General features: G+C 46.0%; 1 non-coding gene across 1 annotated transcript; it reads right to left on the bottom strand.

The window, feature by feature from the left end:
* Nucleotides 1-5,491: 5,491 nt before the first annotated feature.
* On the bottom strand, nucleotides 5,492-5,598 carry LOC119042283 (U6 spliceosomal RNA). Its single transcript, XR_005081198.2, has one exon. It is a non-coding gene; the product is annotated as a U6 spliceosomal RNA (small nuclear RNA).
* Nucleotides 5,599-6,265: the final 667 nt, after the last annotated feature.

Genomic DNA, 6,265 nt, shown 5'->3' with positions numbered 1-6,265 from the left:
AAGTTAAATGCTGCCTCCCTTCTCCCAGAGCTTGACATGTTTGCACTAATACCTGACCGTGCTGAGATAATTGATGAAGTGTATTCTAGCAGAACTGATCTACAGGACCAGCCTCTAGAAGAGGCAGACTGGACTCTCTATGCAGATGGAAGCAGTTCTATGGAAAAAGGAAACAGAAAGGCCGGATATGCAGCTGTGACTCGAAGGAACAGTGAGTGCCAAGGCCTTGCGCCTGGGACCCTCTGCCCAGAAAGCTGAACTGATTGCATTGATGAGGGCATTGGAATTGTCTCACAAAAGGAGAGTGAATATGAATACTGACTCAGGGTATGCTTTCCTAATTTCGCGTGGACATGGTTTAACCTGGAAGGAAAGAGGACTATTAACCTCCAATAAAATGGAGATTAAGCATGCAGCAGAAGTTTTAGAACTGTTAGCTCTTCAGGTACCTTTCCAGGTAGCAGTCATGCACTGCTCAGGCATCAGAAAGAGGACACGGGAGCGGCTGGAGGAAGCAATCTGGCTGATCGAGCAGTGAAAGAAGCTGCTAAAGGAACGTTTATAATGCCTTTGGTGCCTGTTCTGGACTTGTCACAATTTGACCCTGAATATTTGTCTGCAGATTTAGAGGTTTTGATGGAGAAGGAGCTGACAGTGGATGGAGAAAGAATAAGAAAGGAGTTATACTGCTTCCTGAACATTTAGTAGAGCCAGTTATGAAGCATTTGCATGGGGCCACTCACTATGGAAGAGACTCACCAACCACCTACCTATATCAAGCTGTGGCTCACAGGTCCAGGAATTTTTAAAGCCACATGAAAGGTAATTGCTAGATGTGTCATGTGCCAGAAGAACAACCCCAAAACAGATCCTCATCAAAAGAAGGAAGGGAAACAATACCAAGGACGGTGCCCACTTGAGGACTGGCAAATAGACTTTACCCAGATGGTGAGGGTCATCTTTACCCAGATGGAAGGTGGAAATATCTGTGGGTCTTTGCATTTGAAGGTGGAAATATCTGTGGGTCTTTGTTGACACCTTTTCAGGATGGGTAGAAGCCTCTCCACTAGAATGGAGAAATCCCTGAGGTAGTGAAAGACTTACTGAAGGAAATAATTCCTTGCTTTGGCCTCCCAGGCAGCATCCAGAGCGATAATGGACCTGCTTTTGTTTCAGAAATTACATGGAATGTTAGTAAATTTTTAGGAACCACGTGGACCCTCCACACAGCACGGAGACCTCAGGCCTCTGGGAAGGCAGAGAAGATGAGTCACACCTTGAAGAAAAAGAGCCAAGCTGTGTCAAGAAACTCACTTCCACTGGCATCAAGCTTTGCCTATTGCCCTCCTCGAAGTGGGATTCAGTTGAGTCCTTATGAAATTGTGTACGGGCAACCAGTTCAGGCTATGAGTGGGGTAGGAGGTATGTATATAGATCAAGAAGTGAAGGTAAAGAAATATGCACAACATTTAAGTTAGACCTCAGCTGTCGTCCATGACCTTGCTTGTATTAGAGACCTCTCCCACACAGGTTTGGCTACATTCCTTTGAGCCTGGAGACAGGGGGCTACTCAAGACCTCCAGAGGGCCAACTAGAAGAGAAGTGGACTGAACCTGGGGATGTGCTCCTCACCACCCCCACCACAGTCAAACTGGCAGAAATAAAACCTTGGATTCATCACACCCGAGTAAAGAAATCACCGGAGGAACAGTGGACCGCCGAACCTCAAGAAGACCTCAAAATCATCTTTCAAAAACAATGACTTATGTTTTTGTCATTGCTTTTTATTTAACCCCATATGATGGACGACTTATCCCTTTCAAAGGAGATGAAAATATTTGGGAATATTTAGCAAGAAATGTTCTGAACATTCTGACTTTTGTCTTGCAGGAGGAACTTGTGTTGAACAAGTTTTCACTTCATGTCTTCTTGGAGTTTGTACTCCCTTGGAAAGCCTTAGAAATTATACCGTGTTTGAGTATATCCATAAGAAAATGGCTTACTATAATATTTATAATTGGGGACCTGTGGTCACTCTAAAGGACAGGGAAATGTTTTCCTTAAAGGTCACTAGTAGAGCCCCAGGTAGCGAGTGTGCAACTTTTGTCAATGTACTAAAGACTGTGCTCTCAGCAGGTGTGAAGATGCATTGTACCACCACCACTAACTTACCTCATGCCTTTGGTCATGGTACATTGCCTGCAGGATGGTTTCTGTTTGGGGAAGGGTTGACTGTTTATTCTTATGTTCCAGCCAACAGTCTGGAGGACCACGCTCTCTGGGAAGACTGACAGTGTTTATGCCTCAGAAGCCCCACATCACCTGGGCTGGATGGGAACGGTCCCTTGCGCCTGATTGTAACAGTGATTCATACGTGTTCAGTCCCACCGAAGATGTGCCTTTGACCATTTGTAATGCCGCCATGGTAACCTATTTGAATGTAGAAAGTAGATTAGCCTGTGCTGTGGCAAAAGCTTTGAATGCCACCTCACAGGCCAACAGTGCCACTAGTTAAGACCTAAGACAAGTCAGAGAAGCCATAGTGGAGAATCGTGTAGCTATAAACTACCTCCTTTTAAGACATAATCATGGGTGTGAAGAATTTAAAGGACCCTGCTGTTTCTACCTGACTGATAATTCACAGCTCATAGAGCATAAAATAAATGACAAAGAAAGGGACTCTGTGGTATTGATTTGTCTAAACTAACCTCCCTGCGGCCTATTATTACTGGTATTAGAGAGGCATTTGCTGTTTTCGGTTTCTTCAATATCATGGCTGGTTGCACACAATGTGCCCCCTCATGTGGAGCTGCAGTTCAGTGCATTTCGAAGCTCCCTACCAGGTGGTCTAATGCTAAGATACGTGCTCAGCAGCAAAACGAGCATTTCCATGACCTCACAGAAATAAGCTAGTTTAAACTAACAGTGGGAAATGGTGGGGGACTCGAACGTTGGAAAAATTGTACTTCCGGGTAATAGCTAATAAGCTCAGTAGTCAATGTATGTAAAAAGCAGCCCTGGCTGGTGTGGCTCAGTGGATGGAGCGCGGGCCTGCAAACCAAAGGGTCACCGGTTTGATTCCCAGTCAGGGCACATGCCTGGGTTGCAGGCCAGGTCCCCAGTTTGGAGTGTGCGCAAGGCAACCACACATTGATGTTTCTCTCCCTCTTTTTCTCCTTCCCTTGCCCTCTCTCTAAAAAATAAATAAATAAAATCTTTTTAAAACTTTCCAAAAAAAAAAGCTTTTGTTCCAGCAACTGAAGGTGTGCCCCACCCTGACTCCAGGAGGTCACAAGCAGTCCCACCTCTGTGCCTCCTGAGGACTGAAAGCAGTCAAACTGTTACCTGGACCATTGTCCTCCCGGGTGAGGCGCCCACCGCCCAGGACACAGGAGAAAGAATCCTGCAGCTTTTATCTGATTACCTTTTCCCCTGCATTCCAAACCCCTTACCTACACTTTTCTTCTCCTTTAAAAAAAGATTGGTTTAAAATGGAATTGAAGATGGCCTGTTAGGGTACAAACCCGCCATCTTCTCAAATCGTTGGCCGTCTGAGTAAAGCGCCCATAGATTCAACCCCTGTCTGCTTGTTGGGTCTGGTAGGTGCCAGGCAGCGTGAATGCCGGCTTTTCTGGTTTCCTAGCCCTGACTTCTATCTTTTACTTGCTCCTCGTCCAAATACATAATCAATTCTTAAGTCGTATTCAGTTTCTTAAATCTCTCCCTGTCATAAGTTGAATTGTGTCCCCCCAAAAGATGTGTTAATCCCCAGAAACTCAGAATGTGACCCTGTTGGGAAACAGGGCCACTGCAGGTGTGATTGGTTAAGATGAAATCACGCCGGACGGAGCAGGGTTCTGGGAGGTGTCCTTAATCCACTGCAGCTGGGGTCCTTGTGCTGCGAGGAGACAGACACTCGGGGAGAACACGTGTGACGGCAGAGGCAGACATTGGAGTGATGGCAGCTGCAAACCAAGGGCACTGAGGACCGACGGCCACTACCAGAAGCTGGGGAGAGGGGAGCGAGGTTCTACCCAGTCTCAGGCTGCAGTACGGCCCTGCTGACACCTGGAGTGTGGACTTCCAGCCTCCAGGGCTGCAAGGCCGTCCACACAGTTATAAAATACTGTCATGGAAACCCTGTTATTTAGGCCGCCAGGTTTGTGGGAATTGGTTACGGTAGTCCCAGGACACCGATAGGTCCTTCATCCTTTCCCACTGGACCCCGGGTCGTCAGACTCACTTTGCAGCAAACCAGCTCCGAGCTGGTTTTCCAGCTTCCAGCGTTGCCTCCTTGACCTTCATTCTCCGTGTAACAGCCTGAATGAGCTTTTGAGGCTCAACTCACTGCCCTGTTTACACGTGTCTGTGGTTCCCCAGGACTCCGGTCCAGGATTCTGCTCTGTCACCACAGGGAAGTTTGTTGTGTGTTGGCGCAGTGTTTAACAATAGGCTCTCTAGCGGGGGTGGGGGGGGTCTTGATTTGTAGCATCTACTGGTTTCTGTGGTGTAAATACTTTCACCTTGTGAATTTGAAGGTACACATGTGAAATCACTGAACCAAATTCTGTGCTCTCTGCTCTTTACTCTCTTCAAGTGTATAGTGCTGGGGAGCCGGACCGTTCAGAAAGTGGTTGTTGTCAGAACACGCAAAAGTCTATGTGTGAAATGATGCAAAGGGCTATACATAAAAACAAAGGATCCCAAAGGAATGACCGGTTGAAAATATGCCCAGATGGAAGACTCATGTGACTAGGAAGTGCTGTTTGCGGTCACGTGTTGGAACCCAAAGCCAGCGATAACGTCTGCACAGATGAGTTGATGAACCAGAAATACGAGTCCCGGAAGCAGGCCCACCTCCTCTCTGTAGCTTCTCAGACAGAAATAATTCCTCCTTCCTTAGTAGTTCCCGTATATTTATATTCAGCTGCTTTTTAAAAAAAATTAGAATTGCCTACAGAATATATCCATACTCCCTAGCTTGGCAGAGAGGTCTTCTTCCAAATGAGTTTCCAAAGAAGTTGAGCCGAGACGGCAGGGACACAGGCTTTGGGGCTTCATCAGCTGTGGGTTCAGCTCCTGATCTGCTACTTACTGCTGTGAGGTCTCTTGCTGGTGACCTGACCTCTTGGCCTCAGTTTCTTCATTCTCAGACTTCTTCCTTGTAAGATTAAAGACAAAACAGCATGAGACATGTCAGGTGTCTCACATGCCACCTGGCACATGTTAAGGATGCAAGACATGCCTGTTCTCCCCTTTTATAGGCTAAATATTTCCTGCCAGTTCAAATCACCTTTGCATTTTTGAGGACCTCGTTTGCCAATGAATGAAGTAGTTCCTTTACTCAGCCACTGTAAACTGAATCTCTGATTCCGTTGTCTTTAAAAACCAGTGGTTTTGCAGAACCAGGACACAGGTAAGTTCTTGGGCTCGGGGGTCAGGGAGACAAGGTAAGTTCCCATGAAATTTGTTCTTTCTTTCTTTTCTTAAAAAAAATAAGGAATGCTTCCTGAATTTGCGTGTCCTTCCTGCACAGGGAAGGACCATGCTAATCTTCTCCATATTGTTCCAATTTTTAGTATAGATGCTACCAGGCATGAAAGTCATTCTTAAATGTGGACCAAGATGCTAAAGGGTGGTGATGAGCAGCCCGTTTGTGACTGAACCTCATCAAGTAAAAGCTGTAACAGTAGATGACACTGGTGCCCCCACTAGAGTCTGGGCACTTAACCCACATCCTTAAATGCAGTCCTTTAACCCTCACGTCAACCTAATGGGGAGGAATGTTATCCCCATTTTGCTGATGAGAAAACAGATGTTCTGAGAAGTTCATGGTCTGCAACGTTCCCTGTACACCTACTATGTGCCATGCACAGTTGTAGGCGTGTGAGATAGAACGTGGACAAAAACATAGAAATCCCTGCTCTCATGGAGCTGACATTTGAGGAAAGAGTGCAGAAACAAAATGGAGTCACGATAGTTGAGCTGACAAAAATCAGAGTGGAGCAGAACGTGAGGAAAATGACTTCACTTCAGCTAGCCTGGGACCTTAAACTTGTGAACTTTTCGGTTGTGTATCAATGCCTGGAGGTATCTAAATTCTCTAGATAACCTTCTGAGAAACTTAGGAAAGAATGTTCATGTGTCTAGCCCATGGGACATCTGGCAGATCACTATCTTGGACCAAATCAGAAGCTAAGAATGCGGGACTGATCCTTCTCAAATATGTGCTTTTTATGATGAAAACTCTCCACTTTTTTCTTTT

Source organism: Artibeus jamaicensis, unplaced genomic scaffold (genome assembly GCF_021234435.1).
Source record: "Artibeus jamaicensis isolate MK-2021 breed Jamaican fruit bat unplaced genomic scaffold, CSHL_Jam_final scaffold_847, whole genome shotgun sequence".
In the NCBI taxonomy this organism is placed as follows: domain Eukaryota; kingdom Metazoa; phylum Chordata; class Mammalia; order Chiroptera; family Phyllostomidae; genus Artibeus; species Artibeus jamaicensis.
This window is presented reverse-complemented; position numbering and strand designations above follow the sequence as displayed.